Here is a 13,712-nt window from a genome sequence, read left to right on the forward strand (position 1 = left end):
TCCATGTCAAGTCTCAAGTCTTTTAGTGAGAGTCAAAGTCCAGTCTAAAGTCTCTGAGCTAGAGTCCAATTTAAGTCTCAAGACTTTGGGCACAAGTTCAAGTAAAGTCTAAAGTCTTTGAGCCAGAGTCAAAGTAAGGTCTCAAGTCTTGACCTTAAGTCTTGAGGCAACGCAACAGTTGGCTTTCGTCACAGCTAGTGTAGCGTAGGCTGACCAAACGTCCTCTTTTGCCCAGACATGTCCACTTTTCACGTCCTGTCCGGGGCGTCCGGTTTTCCGTGTGTTTGTGTGTGTGTTAGAGTGCGGCACGGGCAGCATATTTCTGTCCGAACCTGAACCGAACCTGAATATTATTTAATGACCAAAGCACTGAGTTTGTGTCACACAGTGGTTACAGGCTATTTAACAGGCCGGGCGTGCGCCGTGGGTGCTCAGCTGTGGAGAGGGAGACCTCCGTGTTTGAGACGGGAGCGGGAGGCGCGAGGTCCGACGCTTCTAGCGAGAGGAGGGGGAGAAATATAACAAAATAAGATAAAATAGAAAAAACCTCTCTCTCTCTTTTATTTAATTTTCAGCGTTTAATCAAGGCGGAGGCGGGCGGCTGGAGGTCCGAGACTTCCAGAGAGGGGAGAGGTAGAAACAAACAGCCAGTGTGTGTCTGTGTGTGTTCTGTTCAGGCGTTGTCACGTAAGTAACAGTGCCCAGGCAATAAACAGGACAGACAATAGGATTTTATTTATTTTTACACTACATTTTCACTGAAAGCTGACCGAATCTGACCTGAACCCGAATACAATGTATAGCTACATTTCTGACCAAACCCGGCCCAACCCGTCGGGTGCCGTCGGGCTCGGATCGCTACACTCTAGTGTGTGTATGTGTCCCCTACTGGGGCCTATCTCAATTTCTGTCTTTGAGAGATATTATTTTGTAATATAACTGAATTTTCTATCCATACATATCAATTTTAAATATATTAAAATTATAAGGCATCTTTGAGTAAACTGCGAGCATCATTTAAGTAAGCTATGTCGTGGCCGAGTGTCCTCTTTTTTGGAAATCAAAATATGGTCACCCTAGTGTAGCGGCTACTATCAGTTATAAAGCTGCTAAGAGGCTGAGTCCGGCTCGTTACTGTGACGCGTTCAAAGAATGCATTTTGAAGTCCAATGTTGCGTTTTTATAATGATTTATTAAACAAACATGTGACAAACTAAAGCAAATAAAGGTTACAGTCAACAGAAAATATCGGAGCCAACAGTCACCCTATTTGTCTAACGAAACTGTCATGCCAGTGAATGAACAGGTAAAATAATGTGAAATAATGTGAAATTACCACCAGAAGTTAAAGTGACCAAAATAACGTGCGCAGCCTAACAAATAATAAACAACAGAGGTTAAATGCACATTTTGGCTCCTACAGCTAGTTCTTTGACATTGGTCTGGTGTGTCTGGGCCTTTAAACTGAGATGTAAAGTGATCAATCAATCAATCAATCAATCAATCAATTTTATTTATAAAGCCCAATATCACAAATCACAATTTGCCTCACTGGGCTTTACAGCATGCGACATCCCTCTGTCCTTAAGACCCTCACAGCGGATAAGGAAAAACTCCCCCAAAAAACCCCTTTAACGGGGAAAAAAACCAGTAGAAACCTCAGGAAGAGCAACTGAGGAGGGATCCCTCTTCCAGGACGGACAGACGTGCAATAGATGTCGTACAGAACAGATCAGCATAATCAGTTAACAGTTATCCATTTGACACAATGAGAGAGAGAGAGAGAGAGAGAGAGAGAGAGAGAGAGAAAAGTTGAAAGTATGTATTAATACCTGGCAGTATACATGTGTGACAATAATCATATGTGTATAATAACAGAAGAAGTATGACTAATGACTAATGATGGCAGCAGCAGCAGGAGGCATCTGGCGGGACCATGACAGCAGCACAACCACACACGTCACGCTGTCCAGGCACCGCTGCGGTATGAGTTAATCTGAGAGACAGTGGAGCACAAAGGCTCCGGAGAAGAAGCTGAGTTAGTGACATCCAGAATGGCCGAGTTAGCTAGATGCAGTAATAGGATACGAGAGAGAGAGAGAGAGAAGGAGAGAAGGGGCCCGGTGTATTATAGAGGGGTCCTCCGGCAGACTAGGCCTAAGTCAGCCTAACTAAGGGCTGGTACAGGGCAAGCCTGAGCCAGCCCTAACTATAAGCTTTATCAAAGAGGAAAGTCTTAAGTCTAGTCTTAAATGTGGAGACGGTGTCTGCCTCCCGGACCGTAACAGGAAGATGATTCCACAGGAGAGGAGCCTGATAGCTGAAGGCTCTGGCTCCTGATCTACTTTTGGAGACTTTAGGGACCACGAGTAACCCTGCGTTCTCAGAGCGCAGTGTTCTGGCGGGATAATATGGCACTATGAGCTCTCTAAGATATGACGGAGCTTGACCATTTAGAGCTTTATAAGTTAACAGTAGGATTTTAAATTCAATTCTGGATTTTACAGGGAGCCAGTGCAGAGAAGCTAAAACAGGAGAGATATGATCGCGTTTATTAGTTCCTGTTAGTACACGTGCTGCTGCATTCTGAATTAGCTGGAGAGTTTTTAAGGACTTACTAGAGCTACCTGATAATAGAGAGTTACAGTAATCCAGCCTTGAGGTAACAAAAGCGTGGACCAATTTTTCTGCATCTTTTCGGGTCAGGATAGGCCTAATTTTCGCAATATTACGCAGATGAAAAAATGCAGTCCGTGAGGTTTGCTTTAAATGAGAATTAAAAGACAAATCTTGATCAAATATTACTCCGAGGTTTCTTACGGTAGTGCTAGAGGCCAGAGCAATGCCATCTAGAGAAACTATGTCACACATACAAGAGTCTCTGAGTTGTTTGGGGCCAAGAACAATAACTTCAGTTTTGTCTGAATTTAACATCAGGAAATTGGTGCTCATCCAAGTTTTTATGTCTTTCAGGCAATTATGGAGTTTAGTTAATTGATTGCTTTCTTCTGGCTTCATTGATAAATACAACTGAGTATCATCCGCATAACAATGGAAATTTATAGAGTGATTTCTAATGATGTTACCTAAAGGAAGCATATATAGAGTAAACAGGATTGGTCCGAGCACAGAACCTTGCGGAACTCCAAAACAAACTTTAGTACGTAAGGATGGTTCATTGCGAACGTCAACAAATTGAAAACGATCAGATAAATAAGATTTAAACCAGCTTAGTGCTGAACCTTTTAAGCCAATTAAGTGATCCAGTCTCTGCAGTAGATTTTGATGGTCAATTGTGTCAAACGCCGCACTAAGATCTAATAAAACAAGTACAGAGATGAGTCCTTTGTCTGAAGCAATCAGAAGGTCATTTGTAATTTTAACTAGAGCTGTCTCAGTGCTATGATGCACTCTAAATCCTGACTGAAATTCCTCAAATAAATTATTATCCTGGAGAAAATCACACAGCTGGTCTGCGACTACTTTCTCAAGGATCTTTGACATAAAGGGAAGATTAGATATTGGTCTATAATTGGCTAACACCTCTGGATCCAGGGTGGGCTTTTTGAGTAGAGGTTTAATTACAGCTATCTTAAAAGACTGTGGTACATAGCCTGTTAATAAGGATATATTGATCATATCTAATATATGAGTGTTAACTAAAGGAAAGACCTCCTTAAGTAGCTTAGTTGGGATGGGGTCTAAGAGACACGTTGATGATTTAGATGAAGAAATCACTGCAGTCAATTCTTGAAGAGAAATTGGAGAGAAGCAATCTAAATATATATTAGATTTTACAGCTGTGTTTGAGGTTAGATAGGTACTATCTGAGGGCAAGAGGTCATGAATTTTGCCTCTAATAGTTAGAATTTTGTCATTAAAAAAGCTCATAAAATCATTACTGCTAATGGCTAAAGGAATACAAGGCTCAATAGAGCTTTGACTCTCAGTCAGCCTGGCTACAGTGCTGAAAAGAAACCTGGGGTTGTTCTTATTGTCTTCTATTAGAGCTGAGTAATAGTTTGCTCTGGCATTGCGGAGGCCCCTCTTATAAGTTTTGAGACTGTCTGTCCAGATTAAACGAGATTCTTCCAGTTTGGTTAATCGCCAATTCCTTTCAAACTTTCGCGATATTTGTTTTAACTTACGGGTTTGACAGTTATACCAAGGAGCGAACTTTCTTTGCTTTTTTTAACTTCTTTTTAAGGGGAGCTACAGAGTCGAGCGTTGTTTGTAGCGAGCCTACGGTGCTATCAACAAAATGATCAATTCGGGAGAGGTTAAAGTCGGCACGGGAAACCTCTGTTACTGAAGGTATTGGTATTGAATTTAACGACGAAGTAATCTTTTCCTTAAGTTTTGCGACAGCACTATCTGATAAACATCTAGTATAGTAACTGTTGCTGAGTGGCGTGTAATCGAGTAAAAAGAAATCAAAAGTAATCAGATAATGATCCGATAGCGAGGGATTCTGTGGAAAGACTTTTAGGTTATCAATTTCAATTCCATACGTCAGAACTAGATCGAGGGTATGGTTAAAACAATGAGTAGGTTGATGTACACCCTGACTGAAGCCAATGGAGTCTAATAATGAGATAAACGCGGTAGCCAGGGAGTCATTATCAACGTCGACATGAATGTTAAAATCGCCTACAATAATAACTTTATCTGATTTAAGAACTAAACTGGATAAAAACTCTGAGAATTCAGATAAATTCAGAATACGGGCCAGGAGCACGGTACACTATAACAAATAAAAGTGGCTGCGAGGTTTTCCAGGTCGGATGTAAAAGACTAAGAACGAGGCTTTCAAATGAATTATAATCTAGTTTAGGTTTAGGACTGATTAAAAGGCTAGAGTTAAAAATGGCTGCAACTCCCCCTCCTCTGGCGCTGCCTCGAGGAATGTGGGTATTATTATGACTGGGAGGAGTGGACTCATTTAGACTGACATATTCATCTTGACACAGCCAGGTTTCAGTGAGACTGAGTAAATCAATATGATTATCTGATATTAATTCGTTTACTAACACTGCTTTAGACGATAGAGACCTGATATTCAACAGTCCGCATTTAATTCTCCTGTTTTGTCTTTCTGTCACAGAAGAGGTTTTAATTTTTATGAGGTTGTTATGCACAACTCCTCTTTGTTTAATTTTAGATTTAGATAATTTAGGCGGTCGGGGGACAGACACCGTTTGTATAAAACTATTAAAACTATGGCTGGGTAACTGAACTAGAAGCTCAGAGAGGCGTTTAGGACTGCGTCTCCGAGTCCTGGTCTCAACTCTGGGTTGTCAGGGATTTAAATTACTAATAAAGTTTGCCAGGTTCCTAGAAATGAGAGCAGCTCCATCCAAAGTGGGATGAATGCCGTCTCGCCTAATAAGACCAGGTTTTCCCCAGAAAGTTTGCCAATTATTAACAAAACCCACATCGTTTGCTGGACACCACCTGGACAGCCAGCGGTTAAATGATGACATGCGGCTAAACATGTCATCACTGGTCAGATTTGGGAGGGGTCCAGAGAAAACTACGGAGTCCGACATCGTTTTTGCGTATTTACACACCGAAGCAATATTAATTTTAGTGACCTCCGATTGGCGTAACCGGGTGTCATTGCCGCCGACGTGAATAACAATCTTACTGAATCTACGTTTAGCTTTAGCCAGCAGCTTTAAATTTGATTCAATGTCGCCCACTCTGGCCCCAGGGATACATTTGCCTATGGCCGCTGGTGTTGCTAACTTCACGTTCCTCAGAATAGAGCTACCAATAACCAGAGTTTTATCCTCAGCGGGTGTGTCGCTGAGTGGGGAAAAGCGGTTGGAAACGTGAACAGGCTGGTAGTGAGCCGTGGGCTTCGGCTTGGAGCTGTGCTTCTGGCGAACCGTAACCCAACCTCCCGGCTGAACGGGAGTTACCGGAGGACAGTTAACAGAGGCTAAGGCTATGCTATGTGGCTCCGCACCGGCTACAGGACTACCGCAGCTGCTGAATGGTTTTCCATGGTGCGGAGCCGCGCTTCTAATTCACTAAGCCTCGCCTCCAACGCAGCAAATAAGCTACACTTGTTACAATTACCACTGTCGCTAAAGGAGGCAGAGGCATAACTGAATATTTGACACACCGGGCAAGAAAGAGCAGGAGAAGGAGAAGCCATGGCTAAGCTAATGTAGCTAACAAGGCTAAGAGCGTGCAAACAACAGCTAAGAGATTAGCGAGAAAGTCGTAGAAAGGAGGAGAGCTATAGGTGCTTAAACAGAACCAGTGTGGGCTATGACTTGAAGTAGACGTAAAAGCAGCGTTAAAGCAACTGAGGTGAGAAAGCAGGCAAGTGGAATTCACCAGAGCAGTACAGAGACGCTGTCACAGAAACACCGGAAATGACACAACTCGCTTACCGCAATACGTCAGCACGTCAGCACGTCAGCTGACCCCTTGATCACAAAGAGCTTTCAACTTTTAGCAGCTGAAGGTGAAAACAGCCTTCAAGTGTTGAAGTCACACAAATCATCCTGTAAACTCAGGCATGTACAGTAAGTGACGGAATAATAAGAAAAAATATTTTTGAGTGGAGGGAGAAATTTAAAAATCAGTGGCAAAAAATGTAATCACAATTTCCTCATTTTTGACTGAGCCCATAGACTTTCCAACATGAAATGTTAATAACAGTGACTTCAAACTGAGTTTTTAAGGCCTATAAATCATTGGGTTTAGTAATCCATCAGTGCCCAAATTAACAGCTTGTCTTGTTCATATGAGGAATGTCACATTAGATTTAAGTTGCATTATTACAGGAAAATTTAAAGGTGTGTGACTTCATGCCAGAGCAATGCCACACTGTTAGTTTGTGAAAAACAGACTCCTGTCATCCTCTTCTCTAAGACACAAATTGCACCTTTATTGTCTGACTTCAAACACTTCAAATAACTTGAAGAATTGACCAGCTCACTGGATTTGGTATTGCTGAAGCACATCTTACGGTAATTTGAGATTTCTACCCACAGTCCACGCACAGTGTGATCCCTCAACATAATGTCTACTGCAGAGACACAGATTGGATTTCAACTGATGGAACAATTTGGACCAACATTGTTAATGTGTGAAAGAAGAAAGCACTCCATCTCCTACTACCACAGCACTCTGCCTAAAACAGCACAGTATGTTTTCAAGCTTTCGTGCATTATTTATCTCTCTCACCAAAGAGAATATTGATGCCTGTAACGTCAGCACCAAAATGGACTTGACCACATTTGAGCATTTACACTTTCTTTTTATAAAACATGTTCAATTATGCAATGCTTACATCTTCCCCTGACACTGATCAAATATTCAAAAACACCAAACTGCATCATTCATTATGTCATCTGCACATTTCCTCTGTGCCATGTGGTTGAGCCACAGTGTGACGTTGGTGATGATAAGCCTTTTATAGATCAGGGCTTTTAAATGTCTGGGAGTGCTTCAGATCATGCAAATGTAATGAGGCAAGTTTCAGTAACTGCATTAGAGTATCATTCAATCATTGTTTGCTCAGAAATGATGCATAGTACATTAATATGAATCACTATGTCCTGTCATTTGTTTCTTTTTTCCCTCTCTGCTGACCAATCTATACACTTTCTATTTAAATCCAACAAAACATGTACACACTCCAATATTATGAAAAGAACACACCCAAATGTAACACAATGAAACATTTACTCCCACAGTTTCAAATGTGTGTCAGCTCTGCAAAGTGGGTTAAAGTTCATTCACTGGGTGATTCTGTTGTGCACCGTATCCAAATATCCAGTGTTAATGCAGGAAGCAGTTTGATGGCGTTTATAATAACCAAAGATACCAAAGGAAATATAGCCAGCAGAGTCTGATGTCTGCATGGAGTTCATTAATGATACAAAAGACAGGGAGTTCTCACCACAAACCTGTACAAGCTGATGCAATCCAACACAGTTCCCCTGCAAAATATTTTCTTTTTGAAGCCTTCACTATTCAGTTATGGTTGATTCTGTGTCAGCAGATGTTGCCAAAGGTGGTTATGTCCCAAACCTGGCAGCATTATCCAGTTGTTTGTTGATCCAATAGAGCCTTAGTCTTTAACAGCGGGTTCATGACCCTCAGGAGGTCCTCAGTTACTGTTAGTTACTGTATGATCATTTAAGCTATATTTTTTATTTTTTCAAAAATTACAATATGTCTGAAAATACACATTAATGTGAATCTAACATATACAAAGATAAATCGGCCTACAAATATATAAAAAAAGGCATTTTATTTACAATATACAACATAAATGACAGGCTAAGTGTTACCCATGAATCCTTGTGCAATCATGTGATCTTGCTAATGTTTAATCACTTTGCTGCAGCCATCCATAATAGTGATGTGAACTGGAAGAGACTGTTGGTAAACCAAGATGGCCCATGTTAGATTCATTTCCTGCAGTCAGTTCAATAAGCTTTACTGGCATGACATTTCATATGTGTTGCCAAAGCACAATTACAATTTAGGATGGAATATAATGGTTAATAAAATTATTAAAGAAACAATTAACAACAATGTATTGATACAAAATCACAGACATTCATTTTAAAGAAAAAAATGCTGGGTGAAGGAATAAAAAGGCAGAGTGTGAGCTGTGAGGAGATGAACCACAGCTGTTATGTGTTGATGTGTTGGTTGTCTCTCAGGCTGTGACATGCACTGAGATATTTTGCTGCATTTATGGCCCTGACAGTATTTTCTCCAAGTAGATAATACATATTAGTCCGGTCAGAGAGTGTATAAAAATCTTGGACTTAACATTTAATTTTTGTAAAGAAATTTGTATTCATATGTACAATGTATTCCTTGTATTCAAGGACATGTTGCTCTGTCTCCACCTGCCTCTGACGACAGAGTTGACACAGCCTGTCTTCTGAAGGCAGCCAGATCTGCCTGTGTCTGCCAGTCTCCATGGCCTGGCTGTGATTACTGAGTCTGTAGTCAGTGTCTTTCTCAGTTTCTGATCTGTCACAGCAGTCAGATAGTTTGCCATCTTGTATTATCTGCGTAGGGCCAAATAGCACTGAAGTTTGTTTGGGGTTTTGTGGCAGATGACAAATGGTTGAGGTAGCTGTCTTTTTCTTTAGCTATAACTTGGCAGGGCTGGATTGTGTGAGGGTTGCCCTGAGGCCATGTGCTATTAGAGGAGGTGAGCCTCTGGACAGCTGGCTGAGAGGACTCCTCTTTATGTTGTCCTCTTGGCAATAGGGAGCCTTATAATGGTAGGAATTGGGGTCACTTGTTTTTAGATGTTTGTAAAATTTGATTGCTCTTTTTTGTATCCTGATTCTCAGCTCAGCATCCATTGTTGGGAGTGTTTCTGTGGGACAAACACCCAACTGAAGTCTTACACACTGAGATTTGCAAGAGTATACTCAAAGTCTTGATTTACAAGATGACCCCACACTTCACCACCTGTGTCGGTTCGATTATAGATTAGAATATTTCAAACCAGATTCCAACAGGTATATCAATGTTTGAAGACTTTCTTATAGCATAGAAAGCTCTCCTTCCCTTGTCTCTCAGATCATTAACAGCCAGATTGAAATTTCCTTGTTGAGGTCATTTGTGTCCCAAATACGTGTAGCTGTGTGTGTGTGTTCTGTGTCAGCAGAGCCCGGTAGGGAACTGACTGGGTTTCCCTGACACCTGGGTTGTTTCTGAAAGACCATAATTTTAGTCTTTTCCAGATTAACTGTCAGGGCCCAGGTCTGTATCTGTGTCACATGGGTTTTGCCTGTGAATGTCAGTGCAGTTTATGACCTCTGCGTATTCCCTTTGCCACATAGCTACTTTAGTAAATATCAGACCTATTTTTCTCAAATCTCAAACCTTGGAAACATCCTGATTTTGAAATGACATTTTTCGGACAGACAAATCAGGAGAAAATTAACTTCATTTGAGACATGTCTCTGTTTTAGCAACACACTCTCACAAAATCTGGTAACACCTGATGTGATCTTACACTAGGTTGATATCAGACATTAAGCTAGTAGATGAAAACAAGGGGGAATATAAGGAACAAACATTGAATTTGTAATGTATATAGTGTAGTATTGTTTTGACTCTGAGTTCATCCATCCACACAATTTTTACTGCACTTCCAAATGAGGTGAGGGGTATACAAAGGAAAGGCGACCATGCCCACTCAGGAGACTGGAAGTGTGATATTTTGTATCACTAGCGCAGTCTATATATTGTGTAGTTATGTGTTATGTGTTTTTATTGTTTGTCAGCTTTTATGGAAGCAGGCAATGTGCACAGCACTTAAGTCGAAGACAAATTTCCCTTCGGGGACAATAAAGTACATTGTATCGTATCGTATCGTATCGTATCGTATTTAAACCTATTGGCAAATAGGAGTAACTGAGCTGATGTCAAAGAGTGAAGACATGTAGTTGCTGGTGGGCTAAACACAGGCAGCGTCAGCAATGATACTATTCACACCTGGTCGGTACACATGAAAACTGTAACTATGGTGCAATCTTGTGTGGTAATATGGTGTACAAATAGATGAGAGAATGGTAGCAGAATATCACAGCATAGAGTTCCTCCTGAACATCACTATGAAAGAAAACACAGCTGGATTACAGCTGTGAAAGATCTTATAATTGTATCTACTGTGCATATCAGTAACATCATTTGAAAGTTAAATGTTATCAGTTGAAGACAAACACCCCCCGTGCTCTGTTTCTCTCTCAGCTTACGGGACCTTGGCTGGACCCACAATGAAGACCCCTCCAACAGTATCAACAAGGCGTAGGTTATGGAAGCAGTCCTCGTATATCGGATTTCTTTCTGCAGAGACACTAACGGAGTCAGAGCAGTTGGAGCCCTTTGAAAGGCTGGGATGAACATGAAGCTGTCCTTGCTAAATCATCAGTATGACATATGAGCTGTCTTGGGAGAAAAAAATCAGACTTACTGACTGAAAGTCGAAGTTATAAGTGTGCTGCCTGCATGCATGAAAGGTGACCATAACTCCTGAGGAGCATTGCCGTAAAAACATTCAGTCACTCAGCTTAAAATTCTGTTGCCTGCCCTTATGGCAGGTTGAAGCTTGATTTTATAGAGTCCTGTTAATAATTAATAGAGTTTGCATTTTAAATCATTTCATGCTCCAGTTCTTGGTCAGTGTTGAAAGAGTTATGCAGTGCCTCCTGAATTTGAAACAGGTCAGATTCATTCTGGCTGGCTTCTTCCTCACAGCAGTAGTGGCTGAGGCTCATGGGTACAGTAGATCTTAAAGTAATTATACACGCAAACTGGACCCCACCCCCCCCAAAAAACAAAACAAACATGGCTCCACCCCCTGTGCTGGTCTCCCGGGGCAGCTAATTGACTGGCATGCGTCACTCAATTATGAGAACAAATTGAAACTCTCAGTTACTACATGAATGAATATTGCACAATAAAAGGAGACCTCCCTGATACAGCAGTAACACACAGTTGTCACCACTCTAACATGTAGGAGGACAGAGAAACAGAAATAGCAAAACCAATAGGAGGTCTCCCAGCTGAGACACAAGGACATTCTGACATAACTTGTGCATCATCACATCCACCTGATGTTTCTTTTTTGGGTTACAGACATTTCACATTTTTGTGCTCTCTGGTGGTCCAGTGTGTGTTATATTGGCAGAAATGGAATATAATATATAAGTGTGCTTTCTTTAGTATACATTCACCGTATCTTATATCTTAATACCCTATATAGAGAATGGGTACTGGTTTATTGAGATCACCATGTTGCACCACCATGTTTTTACAGCAGCCCAGAATGGACAAACCAAACACTGGCTCTATATTGGGCCATTTGCGGTGTCATGTTGGCCACTGTACTGTAGGTAGAAGCCCCTCTCCAATGAGCACCACCGGAGTTACACTGATTTGTAACGTGAAACTATTTTATTCAGTCTTTTTAGCATTTTTAAATCACTGGTTCTGTTTGTTTAGGAGAGAAGGAGACCTCTGGGGATTATTCAGCTTCTGGTAAAAACCTCACAAACATCTGGATCTTAAAGTTATAGGTGGTAATCCTGTTCAGAAACACTTCTTGTTATACTGGGTGAAATGGCCCTTCTGTCCTGAGAGTAGTCAATACATAATGTGTTCAGAAAAAGGAATGAAAAAAATCCGACCTCTGTGGCAGCTGCAGGCCTGTAAAAACTCTGACCAATCCCTGCCATTCGGTGCGAATGGAAAGAACCAATCAGATGCCTTCATGTCTCGTCCTGCCCCAGCCCCCCTCCCTCCCTCCCTCCCTCCCTCCTCTCTGCGTGCACTCATCACGTGTCACCGTTGCCGAAAATATTCAGCACACTCCTCAGCAGAAATACCGAGTTAGCAGGAGAATAAGTTTGCTGAACAATGGCCGAGAAAAAGCAGCCAAAAGTATCACTTCCAGCGTTAGTTGTAACGACTCACCCTGCTAAACAGGCTGAGAAAAGAAAGTCAGAGGCAGAAAAGGCTGCGACGAAAAAGGCTTTGGATAAAGCGAGAGGAAAAACCAGACGTCAACATCGGTGCAGCTTTTGAATGGTGGAGACAACTGAGGGAGCTGGAGGGCCTGAAAAGTGATGCAGAGGTTGCTGTCTTTCTGTTAGACAGGTAATTATTTGTTTGCTTTGGGGGGGATTTGTTATTTTACTCGGTTCTCCTCTGCCCTGCTGACTCCTGCTTCAGTGCAGGATGCGCGTTCAAGTTTGTGGAGCCGTGGCTTTGGATGGAGCACTGACGGGAGGGGGAGGAGGGGGTGGAGCTTAGAGGAGGTGGCGCTTTCAAATCTTGCTAGCTCTCCAACATTACCAACTATAGCTTTAAGTTAAAGCAAAAAAGATGAGCACATGTTGGCAGGTGTCAGGCTAACAGCCTGCCTCTGACAAGCTGAACAGCAACGGAGATACACTGATTTGTAATGTGAAATTGCTTCATTCAGTGTTTTTACCAGTTTTAATCACCGGGTCAACTTGATATGCTATGCTATATGCTATATGATATACATCTAGATCAAAGTTAATAGAGAAAATAGGTAAGCACATGTTAGCAGGTGAGATACACTGATTTGTAACATGAAACTGCTTTATTCTGTGTTTTGACAACACATTCTCACTCTGACCTCGGTTTATATCGACGCTTGGTCTAGGACTTTCCACATTGAGATATGACGTGCAAGGTACCCTGGGTGCATTGGTTGTTGATGTTCTGGGACGTTGTGTCAACTTCAGCCTGTTACATGCGTTGTCTGTTTTCATAGGAAATGTACAGTTTGTAAACAGTCTCTTTCAAAATAAATGCACTACGTTGATACAACACTACAAATCAACATGTTTTTTAACTTCAACAATGAACGCACATGGTTACATTTAGCCAGCACATGCATGTGATTGGGTTTAAACAACAAAAGCACGTGTTTGGGTTTTGGAAAAAAGAACGGGGTTTGGCTTTACAATCTTGCAGGAAGTGAAAAGCGGACTCCTGCCCACCCTACTCAGACTTTCGTGGCCTTCACTTTCATTGTTGTCCCATCGTGTTTCTCCCTGATGCCACAAGAAGGCATTTAACAATAACAACCACTGGCCGTGTGTAATGCCATTGTGAAAGGATTTTTTCCATCAGTGTCTGATGCTGGAAGTCTCTAACCAAGTGCCGGTATTCAACGACTT

This window comes from Epinephelus fuscoguttatus, linkage group LG3 (assembly GCF_011397635.1).
Source record: "Epinephelus fuscoguttatus linkage group LG3, E.fuscoguttatus.final_Chr_v1".
Classification (NCBI taxonomy): Eukaryota; Metazoa; Chordata; class Actinopteri; order Perciformes; family Serranidae; genus Epinephelus; species Epinephelus fuscoguttatus.